The sequence below is a fragment of the Impatiens glandulifera genome, chromosome 1 (genome assembly GCF_907164915.1).
Source record: "Impatiens glandulifera chromosome 1, dImpGla2.1, whole genome shotgun sequence".
In the NCBI taxonomy this organism is placed as follows: domain Eukaryota; kingdom Viridiplantae; phylum Streptophyta; class Magnoliopsida; order Ericales; family Balsaminaceae; genus Impatiens; species Impatiens glandulifera.
Window position 1 is genome coordinate 159,419,829 of NC_061862.1, and position 17,955 is coordinate 159,437,783.

The following is a 17,955-nucleotide window of genomic DNA, read 5'->3' on the forward strand; positions in this document are numbered from 1 at the left end:
AATATAAGTTCAATTTTTTAACTAATTAACTAATCTCTCTCTCTATAATGATAATTAACTTTAAAAGTGTCCGGATTACCGGGTTGAGATCTGTGGTTAATTTGGATATATATATGTGAGAGTAAATGGATACTTGATTCGGATTTTGGGTTGACCCACCCATAAACTTAAAACGGTTAAAAATAATGTTAAAAATGTTATGTGTATGTTTCGACTTGTAACATAACAAAATAAGTACAACCCTTTAACCAACTAGACTAATACAATTTTATATTTTAATTTCAACACCAAATTTGATGAACACAAGACATTTTAACAATATAAGTTTAACTTTTTAACTAACTAATATATATATATATATATAATGATGCTTAATTTTTAAAGTGTCCGGATTGTCGGGTCGAGAATTGTGATTAATTTAGATATATATATATATATGTGAGAGTAAATGAATACTTGGGTTGAATTTTGGGTTGACCCGCCCATAAACTTAAAATGATTAAAATTAATATTAAAAATGTTATATGTATTTTCAAACTTGTAAACTAACAAAAATAAGTACAACCCTTTAACCAACTGGCAACTAGGCTAATAAAACTTTATATTTTAATTTCAATACCAAATTTGATGAACGCGAAATTTTTTAATAATATAAGTTCAACTTTTTAACTAACTAATATATATATATATAATTAATGATACTTAATTTTAAAAGTGTCCGGATTACCGGGTCGAGAGTCGTGGTTAATTTGGATATATATATATATATGTGAGAGTAAATGGATACTTGGGTCGGATTTTGGGTTGTCCTGTCTATAAACTTAAAACGGTTAAAAATAATATTAAAAATGTTTTATTATTGTTTTAAACTTGCAACCTAACAAAATAAGTATAACTCTTTAACCAAGTGTGATTGAGATGTGGTTTGCTGAGGAATAATAGGCCGATATCAACTAAAAGTGGTTAAAAAATATGAATCAAATATTTGATTGACCAATCAAAGTGTGAGGTCACAATGTTAAATGTTAAAAATATGAATCAAATATTTGATTGACCAAAGTGAAAGTGTAAGGTTACGAGATAAGGGTTTATTCGGAAAAAATATGTGATGAGATATGTGACAAAATAAATTGTTTAACGAAATGAATAAAATGTGGAACGAGAGTGTTCTATTTTCTATCTCAATATATTATTCGTGATTTGTTAAGAATTTTAAACATTGAATACATATTATTATTTTTATTATTTATATTTTTATTTGTGTGGATCGCACGAGAATTTTTTTAGTCTCTCTATATAATGATACTTAATTTTTAAAGTGTCCGGATTGCCGGGTCGAAAGATGTGGTTAATTTGGATATATATGTGAGAGTAAATGGATACTTTGGTCAGATTGTAGGTTGACCCGCTCATAAACTTAAAACGTTTAAAAATAAAATTAAAAATGTTATATGTATGTTTTGAACGTGTAACCTAACAAAAACAAGTATAACCATTTAACCAACTAGGCTAACCACATTTTATATTTTAAATTTAATACAAAATTTGATGAACGCGCAACATTTTAACAATATAAGTTCAACTTTTACTTTGTTCCAAATGTGGTTGTGTTTTCATTTTCTTTGCTACTAAAAACAACTTAGATTTTCACTTTCTCGACAAAATAATTTGTAAAAAACATTTTGAAAAATCCTTTTTGTAATAAAATGAGGTTAAATCATTTGGCAAAATTCTCTTCAATTTCATATATACATTACTACTTTTCTAGGGTCATGGTTCTTTTGTATATAAAAAAAGATAAATTCTTCTAGGTTTGTAGATTAATATTGTTGTTCTGGTAAACATACCAATTTGGAGGAATACGATGGTAGGAAAGATAATAATAAGAAAAGATAAAAACAAATCTTGGTATTAAACCATGTTCCATGTTTTGAATTACAATGTTAAAAATATATAAAATTATTAAAACAAAAGATAAAAGTTATTTAAAATTATATAAAGATTAATTTTCTTTTAAAAAATTAATTGCATCAAAGCCATCTTTATAAAGATACAATTTGAGTGTCTTTTTAAGTTAATGTGTTGTTATTATTTGAATACATTTGCATGATTAAACATTACATTGAGTTGAAATTTTCAAAATTTTAATGGTATGTGTATGGGTTGGTATAAGAATTATTTAAGTTAATAATTTGTATTTTTTTTCTTGATAGAAAGGTATGTCATTATTTGTCACATTAATGTAATATTTTATTGATTTTTTTTACTTAAATACATCTTTAAAATGATGGTATTGAGGCATTAATTTTTTTTTAAAAAAAATTAATCATTTTATAATTTTAAATAACTTTTATCATTTATTTTAAAAGTTTTAATTAATGATCATATTTTTAACATTGTAATTGAAATGTCTTTCCTATGGTCATATATTCTTCCAAATTTGTATGTTTCGAAAACATCAATATTAATCTTAAAAACAAACCTACTAGTCAAAATTAATATTCTTTTTAAAAATAAAAAGACATAACAAAGCAATAATGTATAAAATATATTGAATAGGTTTTGGTCAAATGACTTAACCTCGTTTTACTAAAAAAGAATTCTCAAAATGTCTTTTAGAAACTATTTTGTAAAGAAAGTGAAAATCTAAACTGTTTTTAGTAGCAAAGAAAATGAAAGCACAACCGCACTCAAAGCAGCATATGAGGCAATTAATAACCATATTTGGAACAAACTAAAAAAATAGTAATATGAAAATATGACCAAATATTATATTTGGAGTGATTTATTTTTAAAAACAATTAAAACTGTTTCAGCTTCAAAAATGTCAATGAATAAAAAAAATTATATTGGCTAAATGAATATAAAGGACATCCTTCAATAAGTATCTTTTCAAATAGAATATCATTATTCTATAGCTGTTTCTTCTTTCAATCTTCGTACATTTGGAAGGAGATTCATTCACCTCCGAGTCTTCTGAATTTAAATATAAGATTAAGTACAAATAAACAAATAAATTTACAAGCGTTAAAATGTAACCTTAAAGATGATTTTCATAATTAGGTTAAGTTGATCGAATTTATGATTAAAAAAGTAATTTAAATATTAGAGATGGAATTACTGCTATAATATAAATAATATAATTACGGTTAGTGATATAAAAGATAATTATGATTAGTGATATAAAAAGGTTATAAGGAGGGAGAAAAAATTAATATATTATTATATTATATATAATATTGAGAGAGAGAAAATTAATATATTATTATATTATATAAAATATAGAAAGAAATAAGTAATATATATTATTATATAATATTGAGTGAGTAAAAAGATAATATTATATATAAAAAGAAAAAATTAAATTATTATAAGAAAATAAATATAATATTATACAATTATAATATAAAATTAATAATATTATATACTAAAAATTTAAAATTTGTTCTATCAGTGGAGAAAGACTTATTACTTTGGCCGGGCCTCACCTGTTAGAAATACTTAATTGATTTTTTTATTATATAATTAATTTAAAATGAATAAATTGGAAATATAAATATAATAAAGTAAATTTGTGACAATTATAAATATAAAAATAACATATTTTAACAAAATAATATAAGTTACGAATATTTGGAAATAATTTAATAAAAAAAATTAATATTATATTTTAATTATATGACAATTTAACTTTAACATATTAATCATAATTTTTAATTTATTTTAATTAAAAAAAATGATACCATTTTAATGGTGATACATAATTTATATTATTGTAATAATAAAAATTTTATTTATTTATTTTTAAAATAAGTGGGATACCAATTTGAAGTTTAAGAAATGATGTGAAAAAAAGGAGAAATAAGTAATATATATTATTATATAATATTGAGTGAGAAAAAAGATATTATTATATATAGAAAGAAAAAATTAAAGTATTATAAAAAAAATATATATAATATTATATGATTATAATATATAATTAATAATATTATATAATTTGGTCTTTCAGTAAGGAAGGACTTATTCAATTATTAATCTTTTGGTCCAGTTAGAAATATTTAATTATTTAATTATTATATATTTAATTTAAAATGAACAAACTGGAAATATAAATATAATAAAGTAAATTTGTAACAATTACAAATATGAAAATAACATATTTTAACAAATTGATAGATGTTAAGAATTTTTTGAAATAATTTGATAAAAAAAAAATTAAAATGATATTTTAATTTTATGACAATTTAACTTGAACAAATTAATCTTAATTTCTAATTTATGTTAATTAAAAAAAATTATACTATTTTAATGGTGACAAATCCTTTATATTATCGTGGTAATAAAAATTTTATTTAATTTAATTATAAAAAATAAGCAGGATTCCAAAAAAAAAGTTTATTTTATCATTAATTAGGACTTTGAAAAGTTTTATTATACTCATTACCATATAGAATAGGGATATGAATGAAATTATGCAAATAAAAAACTCACTTATACTTCAGTTTACATCTAGGGTTTACACGCAAATCTCAGTTTTCCATGTCCTCGTTTAGGGTTTAGGTTCTTTTCTCTGTTTGTTCTCATCCCCCATTTTCTGCCCGCCGACCGCCCATCGAAGGCTACTAGTAAACTTATCAATGCCATTTGTGGGTATAAGCTCTCAGTCTGGTTTAAAAGTTATTTAATCTATTACTAATTTTAATTTAACTGATCTTTGTGGAAATCCAAGGGTATAGGGACTTCCAAGGGTCGACCATTTACTATTAAGGAAGTCAAGACTTCTTCCATTGGCCAACTTGTGAGCATATTACACGATGCTCAGATGTGAAACCGTTGATGCAAGTTGCTACCAGGTAATAAGTAATCTACATAAAGCATTTTAGAGTCTATTTTCATTTCTGTTATTGTTATATTAACACTTTTCATTTGATTGAATGAAACAACAGGAGGTAACAACTAGGGTATTTATGCCTCTCTGTGTGGGTGTCCAACTAGTCGCTGTAAAACAAACATTACTAAAGGAAACCTCATCTTTCAACTCAGAGCATCAAAGATTTTGAGGCTCCATGAGGTATTTATTTTTTATCCATTGATTATCTAGTTAGTATTAACTAATTATATTTATTTTGGTATGGTTTTGTGTTAAACTTCATAAAAAGATATTCTAAATTTCTGATGATATTGGAATTGATTTGGTTTTAGGCTAAGATTCAAGAGTTATCTGAACATGTTCAAAAATGTCATATTGCTTTGACTGTTTCCAAATGTGTGCACAACGAGGAAGGTGAGGCCTATAGAAGTCAACGAAGCAAAACGGGATGACAAATGAAATGTTTTAAGTGGAAGAATATTTGTAATCATACCATCTACCATTTTGGACCAAATTCTGGCCGAGAATGATTTAGAAATAAGAGGGGTTTGGTTGCCTATAGGGAACTGTAGATAATAGGGTTTTCATTTTCCAAATTTTGCTTATATTAGTGGTCAAACCAAATACGGAGTACAATCCGTATTCGGCTTTACCCTTAATACCAACAACATGAGTTAGGTGAACACCCCATTGTGCAATTTAAGGGAAACTTCCAACTATCGTTAACCTAAACCCTTGTCTTATTTTCTGGATCATTCTCAACTAAATTGTTCCAAAATGGTCAGTGATGGTATGGACACAAATATCCGTCCGCTTCAAGCATTTCCTTTGCCAGCCCGTTTGGCTCGTTCACTTTTGGTAGGTCTGATGTTTATTCTGGTTTTGCACAAATTAGGGAACAGTTGAAGTAATTAGTATCCCAATTTGGCTCCTACAATTAGAATGACCAGGATGAATGAAAGAATGAGAGTGGACAAAACTGGCATCCCTTTCTGAAGAAGGGAGAAAGGGTTCACATGAAGACAAAGATGACCTCGAAGGTGTGAGACTGATTTCTAAATTAATTTGCAATAATATTCATCTAAGTTTGGCTGACTAATTGTCTAATGATAATATGCAGAACTAGGGATGGCAATAGGTACCCGATACCCGCGGGTACCCGATGATCGGGTTCGGGTATTTTAAATCGGGTTTGGGGTCGGAGATGGGGAGTGAAAAATAGTACCCGATCGGGTTCGGGGTCGGGGATGGGGAGTGTTGGAAATCCAAACCCGATACCCGAATATATTAATAAAATTTAAGTGACTTATCAAATTCCACATCACAAGCTATTAAATATCATTAAATAAATATATTAATTATTTTATCATTACTTTTAACATCATGCTTAACATCATTTCCTAGGCACACATCAAGCTTAACATTATTACATTCATTTGTAATAACCGTTTCTCTCTCATGGTATATCCATTCAACTTACTTAAGAGTCTTCAATTCTATCTCTTCAACATTCTTTTAGTTTTTTGTTCAAAGTCCTCATTAACAAAAAAAAAAAATGTTATATTTTTCAACCTCTACCATATAAGTTACATGACTATGCAAGTAAGTAATGTTTTCATTTAATAAAGTTATGCATGTTCTTCATCTTTTACAATCTTATATTTATTTATTAACTTAATCTTCAATCTTTATTTTTGTAGTTTCTTCTTCCGTTTTAAAAGCAACAAAATTAATTTGCAATATTTCTAAACTTTTTGTTTAATATGTGAAATTTTTGGATTACTTGACATTTTCCTATTATATATATATATATATATATATATATATATATATATATATATATATATATATATATATATATATATATATATATATATATATATATATATATATATATGTATGCGACATACTTTCATTATATATATAATATATTTATCAGTTATTTGATTAAGATTAAATAAATCACATTAAACATTGTATAAATCAGTGATGGATTTTTACAACTCACAAACTAGGGTTCTAAATTATAATAGAATATTAATATCATTAATTTTTTTTATGAAATAATATATAATTTAATAAAGTAATACAATAAATAAATTTATTTTTTATAAAACAAAAATAAAGGGTCAAAGTGTTTTTTTAAGGAATATTAAAAGTTTCTTGTATTTAGTTCAATATATTAGTTCAAAAATAAAAGAATTTTTTAAATACTATGTTTAACTATATTTAGGGAATAATAGTTCAATATTAGTTAAATACTTTAATCTTAATTCTATTTTTTTTATTTGTTAATGTTGATTTTTTATTTATTAATTTTGTAGGTTGTAATTGACCTGTTGAAGAAGTGTATTCAAGAAGAATGCTTTTTATGAGAAAATTAATTTGATGATTTTTGAAGTTTTTGTGTTTAATTAAAAATTGTGTTCTATCCCTTTTAAGTTTATTTGTATTTTTATAGTATGGATCTATTTAAATTATGTAGTATGGATGAATTTATATTATATAGTATGGATGAATTTATATTATATAGTGTAAATAATTTTCTATCTATTGTTTAATGATATAATATTTATTAATAGTTTTAGGTTAATTATATTTTGTACTAACATATTATATTTAATTTATATAGTTTTCATTAATTAAAATATAATTTTTTTAATATTTAATATTGGGTAATGGGGTACCCGTCGGGGATCGGGTACCCGACGAATCGGGAATGAGATATAAATAGAGATACCCGTCGGATTCGGGGTTGGGATCGGGTAGTAATTTAAAAATCGGGTTCGGGGATGGGTACTTCACTACCCGTCGGGTAGGGTACCCGTTGCCATCCCTATGCAGAACAAATTGCCATCTTTGTAAAAAGTTGATGGTTTTACCTGTAACTACTCCATGTGTTCACAATTCTGCAAAGGTGCTTGAAAAGTGTTTTTTTCTGAGAGCGTTCATGTACAAGTGGGCGAAGCCTTCACACTCAGAGGAACGTAATGAAGTGCCCCTATATGACCTTGCTGAATTTCTTCAAAACCCGCATGTATTTATTTGTTTAACAATTCTCGATCAATCTTGGGCTTGACTAAAAGAAATCACCATTTTTCGTCCATTGGTATAGGTAAATAGGGATTCAATATTGTTCCCGAGGAGGAGGAAGAAGAGGTTGGTTCAGAAGACTCGGAGGTGAATGAATCTCTTTCCAAATGTGCAAAGATTGAATGAAGAAACAGCTATAGAATAATAGTATTCTATTAGAAAAGATGCTTATTGAAGGATGTTTTTTATCAATATAATTTTTTTTATTCATTTCTTAATGGGATCTTACTTTGGGGCATTCATTTCATGTATTAGGAACATATTGACATTCTTGAAGCTGAAACAGTTTTAATTATTTTTTAAAATAAATCACTCTTCCTATTATTATAAAGTCATATTTTTATATTATTATTTTTTACTTTGTTTCAAACATGGTTATTAATTGCCTCATTTGCTGTTTTGAGTGCGGTTGTGTTTTCATTTTTTTTTCTACTAAAAACAGCTTAGATTTTCACTTTCTTTAGAAAATAGTTTGTAAAAAATATTTTGAATTTTTTTTTTAATAAAACGAGGTTAAGTCATTTGACCAAAACCTATTCAATATATTTTATACATTATTGCTTTGTCATGTCCTTTTATTTATAAAAAGAATATTAATTTTGACTAGTAGGTTTGTTTTTAAGATTAATATTGATGTTTTCGAAACATAAAAATGTGGAAGAATATATGACCGTAGTAAAGACATTTCAATTACAATATTAATAATATGTTCATTATTAAAAACTTTTAAAATAAAAGATAAAAGTTATTTAAAATTATAAAATAATTAATTTTCTTTTAAAAAATTTAATTCCTCGATACCATTAATTTAAAGATGTATTTAAGTAAAAAAAATCAATAAAATATTACATTAATGTGACAAAAAAAATTATTAACTTAAATAATTCTTAAACCAACCCATACACAAACTATTAAAATTTTGAAAATTGCAACTCAATGTAATGTTTAATCATGCAAATGTATTCAAATAATAACAACACATTAACTTAAAAAGACACTCAAATTGAATACATTGACATAAATTAGTGAAACTTATCTTACAAAAACATTCAATATTCAATATATGATCTAAGTTTTTAGATATTTTAACAGTCACAATTTATAACATTGATGATGAAGAAATCATAAATCCTCAATAAAGTGAGTTTTTAAATCTAGTTGTCATTCAAACTCTAGTAATTCAAGAGATAACCTAAACTTGATATTTTTAATCCTTTATCACATACTTTTGATTTATAAATATGGGTTGACATATCTAAAATAGATTTAAGCTGAAAACTACGTTTTATCAATAAATATACATTGTCATAGAATGTATGTGACAATAATATAAACTTATTAATAACAAAATCAAGAAGATTTGTAAAATAACCAACATACCATAATAGAAGACATTGTTGTAACTTCAATTTGGAAAGGTGCATCAAACAAAATAAGAATATAACTAAATATTTGATTATAAAAAATTTAGTTCATTCATTCTTTTAACGAAAAACAAATAGATAAATTTTCTCAAATATAATTATTTTCTTATAAAGTTATTATTACATCATATAAAATTGTATGTATAAACAAATTACAAATGTATAGCTATTTGAACAATACAATATATTTAATTATCTTTAAACTTAGTAAAGATACAAATTGACTCAATATTTAATAACTATTTTATGTTGTTGAAGTGTTTCAGGTTGAACTTATATATTCTTTCTATAAATCTTCACTACTACCTCATCTATAATTTGTACATTTACCATTTGAACAAATTTTAGAAAAATGTGTGAAAGTGATAAAAAAAAAAAATACAAATTACATAGATATTATTAAGAACATGTGTAATTATAAAGCAACTCCATAAAGGATTAACTTCCAAACTTACACCTAACTTTAAAATTTTCAGAAAATATTTTATTTCAAGCCCTAAAGTTCAATAGTCTTTTAACATCAAAAGACTATAATAAATGAAATAGATTAAAACTAAGAAATTACTTATAATAATAAAAAGAAAATAAATTTAAAAAATTATAATAATATTTAAAATCATTTAAAATTATTAAAATAAAAAATATGACGCACTCATTCCACATTTTATTCACTTCGATAAAATAAATTATTTTCTCACATTTTCATCACATATATTTTCCTAATGAATCTCTCATCTAGTTTGCACTTTCACTTTGTCAATTAAATATTTGATTTATATTTTTTTTAATAATTAGCATCGTGACCTCACACTTTAGTCAATCAAATATTTGATTCATATTTATTTAACCACATCACAATTGGTTAAAGATTGTACTTGTTTTTGTTAGGTTGAATGTTCAAAACATACAAATAACACTTTTAATTTTATTTTTAACCGTTTTAAGTTTATGGGCAGGTCAACCCACAATCCGACCCAAGTATCTATTTACTCTCACATAAATATCCAAAATACATATGGTCGTATTGATATGATTTTGGTGATTTTGAAATCTTATTTGATAATATTTGTAATAGATTGTGTATGATGTTTTTATACTAAAAAAGTAATAAATATTTTAAAATTAGAAGAGATTATGAAGATAAATATAAGATTAAATACAAATAAACAAATAAATTTACAAGCATTAAAATGTAATTTTAAAGATGATTTTCACAATTAGGTTAAGTTGAATTTATGATTAAAAAAATAATTTAAATATTAGAGATGGAAAAACTGTTATAATATAAACATAATTAGGTTAGTGATATAAAAGATTATTATGATGAGTGATATAAAAAGGTTATAATTAGGGAAAAAAAATTAATATATTATTATATTATATATAATATTGAGAGAGAAAAAATTAAAATATTATTATATTATATAAAATATAGAGAAAAAGAAGTAATATATATTATTATATAATATTGAGCGAGAAAAAAGATATTATTATATATAGAAATAAAAAATTAAATTATTATAAGAAAATAAATATAATATTATACAATTATAATATAAAATTAATAATATTATATACTAATAATTTAAAATTTGGTCAATTAGTGAAGGACTTATTCAATGATTACTTTGGCACGGGCATCACCTCACCGGTTAGAAATATTTAATTGATTTTTTTTATTATATATTTATTTTAAAATGAATAAATTGGAAATATAAATATAATAAAGTAAATTTGTGACAATTATAAATATGAAAATAATATATTTTAACAATTTAATATAGGTTACGAATTTTTTGAAATAATTTGATAAAAAAAAATTAACATTATATTTTAATTATATGACAATTTAACTTGAAAAATTAATCATAATTTTTAATTTATTTTAATTAAAAAAAATTGTACCATTTTAATGGGGACACATAATTTATATTATTGTAATAATGAAAATTTTGTTTAATTTTAAAAAAAAAAATAAGTGGGATACCAATATGAAATTTGAGAAATAATGCGAAGAAAATGAGAAATAAGTAATATATATTATTATATAATATTGAGTGAAAAAAAAAATATTATTATATATATAGAAAGAAAAAATTAAAATATTATTAAAAAATAAATATAATATTATATGATTATAATATATATTTAATAATATTATATACTAAAATTTAAAATTTAGTCTTTTAGTGAGAATGACTTATTCAATTATTATCCTTTTTACCGGGGCCAATTAAAAATATTTAATTATTTAATTATTATACATTCAATTTAAAATGAACAAACATATAATAAAGTAAATTTGTGACAATAATAAATATAAAAATAACATATTTTAACAAATTGATATAGGTTAAGAATTTTTTGAAATAATTTGATAAAAAAAAATTAATATGATATTTTAATTTTATGACAATTTAACTACAAATTAATTATAATTTCTAATTTATGTTAATTAAAAAAAATTATACCATTTTAATGGTGACACATCATTTATATTATTGTGGTAATAAAATTTTTATTTTATTTAATTATAAAAAATAAGCAGGATTCCAATTTGAAGTATGAGAAATAATATTATACAATTATAATATAAAATTAATAATATTATATACAAAAAAAATTTAAAATTTGTTCTATCAGTGAAGAAAGACTTATTACTTTGGCGGGCCTCACCTGTTAGAAATATTTAATTGATTTTTTTATTATATAATTAATTTAAAATGAATAAATTGGAAATATAAATATAATAAAGTAAATTTGTGACAATTATAAATATAAAAATATCATATTTTAACAAAATAATATAAGTTACGAATTTTGGGAAATAATTTAATAAAAAAAATTAACATTATATTTTAATTATATGACAATTTAACTTTAACATATTAATCATAATTTCTAATTTATTTTAATTAAAAAAAATGATACCATTTTAATGATGATACATAATTTATATTATTGTAATAATGAAAATTTTATTTATTTATTTTTTAAAATAAGTGGGATCCCAATTTGAAGTTTAAGAAATGATGGGAAGAAAAGGAGAAATAAGTAATATATATTATTATATAATATTGAGTGAGAAAAAAAATATTATTATATATAAAAAAAAAATTAAAGTATTATAAAAAAAAATATATAATATTATATGATTATAATATATAATTAATAATATTATATACTAAAATTTAAAATTTGGTCTTTTAGTAAGAAAAGACTTATTCAATTATTAACCTTTTGGTCCAGCTAGAAATATTTAATTATTTAATTATTATGTATTTAATTTAAAATGAACAAACTGGAAATATAAATATAATAAAGTAAATTTGTAACAATTACAAATATGAAAATAACATATTTTAACAAATTGATAGATGTTAAGAATTTTTTGAAATAATTTGATAAAAAAAAATTAAGATGATATTTTAATTTTATGACAATTTAACTTGAACAAATTAATCTTAATTTCTAATTTATGTTAATTAAAAAAAATTATACAATTTTAATGGTGACAAATCCTTTATATTATTGTGGTATTAAAAATTTTATTTAATTTAATTCTAAAAAATAAGCAGGATTCCAACAAAAAAAAAAAAAAGTTTCTTTTATCATTAATTAGGACTTTGAAAAGTTTTATTATGCTCATTACCATATAGAATAGGGATATGAATGAAATTATGCAAATAAAAAACTCACTTATACTTCTGTTTACATCTAGGGTTTACACGCAAATCTCAGTTTTCCATGTCCTCGTTTAGGGTTTAGGTTCTTTTCTCTGTTTGTTCTCATCCCCCATTTTCTGCCCGCCGACCGCCCATCGAAGGCTACTAGTAAGCTTATCAATGCCATTTGTGGGTATAAGCTCTCAGTCTGGTTTAAAAGTTATTTAATCTATTACTAATTTTAATTTAACTGATCTTTGTGGAAATCCAGTGAGGTTTACATTACAGGGTATAAGGACTTCCAAGGGTCGACCATTTACTATTAAGGAAGTCAAGACTTCTTCCATTGGCCAACTTGTGAGCATATTACACGATGCTCAGATGTGAAACCGTTGATGCAAGTTGCTACCAGGTAATAAGTAATCTACATAAAGCATTTTAGAGTCTATTTTCATTTCTGTTATTGTTATATTAACACTTTTCATTTGATTGAATGAAACAACAGGAGGTAACAACTAGGGTATTTATGCCTCTCTGTGTGGGTGTCCAACTAGTCGCTGTAAAACAAACATTACTAAAGGAAACCTCATCTTTCAACTTAGAGCATCAAAGATTTTGAGGCTCCATGAGGTATTTATTTTTATCCATTGATTATCTAGTTAGTATTAACTAATTATATTTATTTTGGTATGGTTTTGTGTTAAACTTCATAAAAAGATATTCTAAATTTCTGATGATAATGGAATTGATATGGTTTTAGGCTAAGATTCAAGAGATATCTGAGCATGTTCAAAAATGTCATATTGCTTTGACTGTTTCCAAATGTGTGCACAACCAGGAAGGTGAGGTCTACAGAAGTCAACGAAGCAAAACGGGATGACAAATGAAATGTTTTAAGTGGAAGAATATTTGTAATCATACCATCTACCATTTTGGACCAATTCTGGCCGAGAATGATTTAGAAATAAGAGGGGTTTGGTTGGCTATAGGGGACAGTAGATAATAGGGTTTTCATTTTCCAAATTTTGCTTATATTAGTGGTCAAACCAAATACGGAGTACAATCCGTATTCGGCTTTACCCTTAATACCAGCAACATGAGTTAGGTGAACACCCCATTGTGCAATTTAAGCGAAACTTCCAACTATCGTTAACCTAAACCCTTGTCTTATTTCTGGATCATTCTCAACTAAATTGTTCCAAAATGGTCAGTGATGGTATGGACACAAATATCCGTCCGCTTCAAGCATTTCCTTTGCCAGCCCGTTTGGCTCGTTCACTTTTGGTAGGCCTGATGTTTATTCTGGTTTTGCACAAATTAGGGAACAGTTGAAGTAATCAGTATCCCAATTTGGCTCCCACAATTAGAATGACCAGGATGAATGAAAGAATGAGAGTGGACAAAACTGGCATCCCTTTCTGAAGAAGGGAGAAAGGGTTCACATGAAGACAAAGATGACCTCGAAGGTGCGAGACTGATTTCTAAATTAATTTGCAATAATATTCATCTAAGTTTGGCTGACTAATTGTATAATGATAATATGCAACTAGGGATGACAATGGGTACCCGATATCCGTGGGTACCCGATGATCGGGTTCGGGTATTTTAAATTGGGTTTGGGGCCAGGGTCGGGGATGGGGAGTGAAAAATAGTACCCGATCGGGTTCGGGGATGGGGAGTGTTGGAAACCCAAACTCGATACCCGAATATATTAATAAAATTTAAGTGATTTATCAAATTCCACATCATAAGTTGTAACTATTAAATATCATTCAATATATATATTAATTATTTTATCATTACTTTTAACATCATGCTTGTAATAACCTTTTCTCTCTCATGGTATATCCATTCAACTTACTTAAGAGTCTTAAACTTCTATCTCTTCAACATTCTTTTAGTTTTTTTGTTCAAAGTCCTCAATAACAAAAAAATGTTATATTTTTCAACCTCTACCATATAAGTTACATGATTATATAAGTTACATGATTATGCAAGTAAGTAATGTTTTTATTTAATAAAGTTATGCATGTTCTTCATCTTTTACAATCTTATATTTATTTATTAACTTAATCTTCAATCTTAATTTTTGTAGTTTCTTTTTCCGTTTTAAAAGCAACAAAATTAATTTTTTTCGGTAAGTTCTACAAGTATGTAAGTAATATTTACATTATTTCTAAACTTTTTGTTTAATATGTGAAATTTTTGGATTACTTGACATTTTCCTATTATATATATATATATATGCATAATTTATATGGACATACTTTCATTATATATATAATATATTTATCAGTTATTTGACTAAGATTAAATAAATCATATTAAACATTGTATAAATCAATGATGGATTTTTACAACTCACAAACTAGGGTTCTAAATTATAATAGAATATTATTATTATTATTAATTTTTTTTATGAAATAATATATAATTTAATAAAGTAATACAATAAATAAATTTATTTTTTATAAGACAAAAATAAAGAGTCAAAGTGTTTTTTTAAGGAATATTAAAAGTTTCTTGTATTTAGTTTAATATATTAGTTCAAAAATAAAAGAATTTTTTAAATACTATATTTAATTATATTTAGGGAATAATAGTTCAATATTAGTTAAATAGTTTAATCTTAATTTTATTTTTTTTATTTGTTGATGTTGATTTTTTATTTATTGATTTTGTAGGTTGTAATTGACATTTTGAAGAAGTGTATTCAAGAAGAATGCTTTTTATAAGAAAATTAATTTGATGATTTTTGAAGTTTTTGTGTTTATGTAGTATGGATGAATTTATATTATATAGTATGAATGAATTTATATTATACAGTGTAAATAATTTTCTATCTATTATTCAATGATATAATATTTATTAATAGTTTTAGGTTAATTATATTTTGTAGTAACATATTATATTTAATTTATATAGTTTTAATTAATTAAAATATAATTTTTTTAATATTTAATATCGGGTAATGGGGTACCCGTCGGGGATCGGGTACCCGACGAATCGGGGATGGGATATAAATAGAGATACCCGTCGGGTTCGGGGTTGGGATCGAGTAGTAATTTAAAAATTGGGTTCGGGGATGGGTACTTCACTACCCGTCGAGTAGGGTACCCGTTGCCATCCCTATGCAGAACGAATTGCCATCTTTGTAAAAAGTTGATGGTTTTGCCTGTAACTACTCCATGTGTTCACAATTCTGCAAAGTGCTTGAAAAGTGTTTTTTCTGAGAGCGTTCATGTACAAGTGGGCGAAGCCTTCACACTCAGAGGAACGTAATGAAGTGCCCCTATATGACCTTGCTGAATTCCTTCAAAACCCGCATGTATTTATTTGTTTAACAATTCTCGATCAATCTTGGGCTTGACTAAAAGAAATCACCATTTTTCGTCCATTGGTATAGGTAAATAGGGATTCAATATTGTTCCCGAGGAGGAGGAAGAAGAGGTTGGTTCAGAAGATTCGGAGGTGAATGAATCTCTTTCCAAATGTGCGAAGATTGAATGAAGAAACAGCTATAGAATAATAGTATTCTATTAGAAAAGATGCTTATTGAAGGATGTTCTTTATCAATATAATTTTTTTTATTCATTTCTTAATGGGATCTTACTTTGGGGACATTCATTTCATGTATTAGTAACATATTGACATTCTTGAAGCTGAAACAGTTTTAATTATTTTTTAAAATAAATCACTCTTCCTATATTATAAAGTCATATTTTTATATTACTATTTTTTACTTTGTTTCAAATGTGGTAATTAATTGCCTCATATGCTGTTTTGAGTGCGGTTGTGTTTTCATTTTTTTTGCTACTAAAAACAGCTTAGATTTTCACTTTCTTTAGAAAATAGTTTGTAAAAAATATTTTGAATTTTTTTTAATAAAACGAGGTTAAGTCATTTGACCAAAACCTATTCAATATATTTTATACATTATTGCTTTGTCATGTCCTTTTATTTATAAAAAGAATATTAATTTTGACTAGTAGGTTTGTTTTTAAGATTAATATTGATGTTTTCAAAGCATAAAAATGTGGAAGAATATATGACCATAGTGAAGACATTTCAATTACAATATTAAGAATATGATCATTATTTAAAACTTTTAAAATAAAAGATAAAAGTTATTTAAAATTATAAAATAATTAATTTTCTTTTAAAAAATTTAATTCCTCGATACCATTAATTTAAAGATGTATTTAAGTAAAAAAAATCAATAAAATATTACATTAATGTGACAAAAAAAATTATTAACTTAAATAATTCTTATACCAACCCATACACAAACTATTAAAATTTTGAAAATTGCAACTCAATGTAATGTTTAATCATGCAAATGTATTCAAATAATAACAACACATTAACTTGAAAAGACACTCAAATTGAATACATTGACATAAATTAGTGAAACTTATCTTACAAAAACATTCAATATTCAATATATGATCTAAGTTTTTTGATATTTTAACAATCACAATTTATAACATTGATGATGAAGAAATCATAAATCCTCAATAAAGTGAGTTTTTAAATCTAGTTGTCATTCAAACTCTACTAATTCAAGAGATAACCTAAATTTGATATTTTTAATCCTTTATCACATACTTTTGATTTATAAATATGGGTTGACATCTAAAATAGATTTAAGCTGAAAACTATGTTTTATCAATAAAGATACATTGTCATAGAATGTATGTGACAATAATATAAACTTATTAATAATAAAATCAAGAAGATTTGTAAAATAACCAACATACCATAATAGAAGACATTGTTGTAACTTCAATTTGGAAATGTGCATCAAACAAAATACACTAGTAGAAAAAGGGGTATTAGTAAGGGCTAAAACCGTTACTGAAAGCATCGAACGCCGTTACTGAAACTTATTTGTAACGGC

General features: G+C 24.4%; 2 long non-coding RNA genes across 2 annotated transcripts; both read left to right on the forward strand.

Annotated features, from left to right (window-relative positions):
* The first annotated feature begins 4,730 nt into the window (after positions 1 to 4,730).
* LOC124918656 lies at positions 4,731 to 5,730 on the forward strand. The gene is made up of 3 exons (XR_007097499.1): positions 4,731 to 4,856; positions 4,950 to 5,074; positions 5,206 to 5,730. It is a non-coding gene; the product is annotated as an uncharacterized LOC124918656 (long non-coding RNA).
* Positions 5,731 to 13,119: 7,389 nt separating this feature from the next.
* On the forward strand, positions 13,120 to 13,638 carry LOC124918657. Its single transcript, XR_007097500.1, has 3 exons — positions 13,120 to 13,248; positions 13,327 to 13,467; positions 13,561 to 13,638. It is a non-coding gene; the product is annotated as an uncharacterized LOC124918657 (long non-coding RNA).
* Positions 13,639 to 17,955: the final 4,317 nt, after the last annotated feature.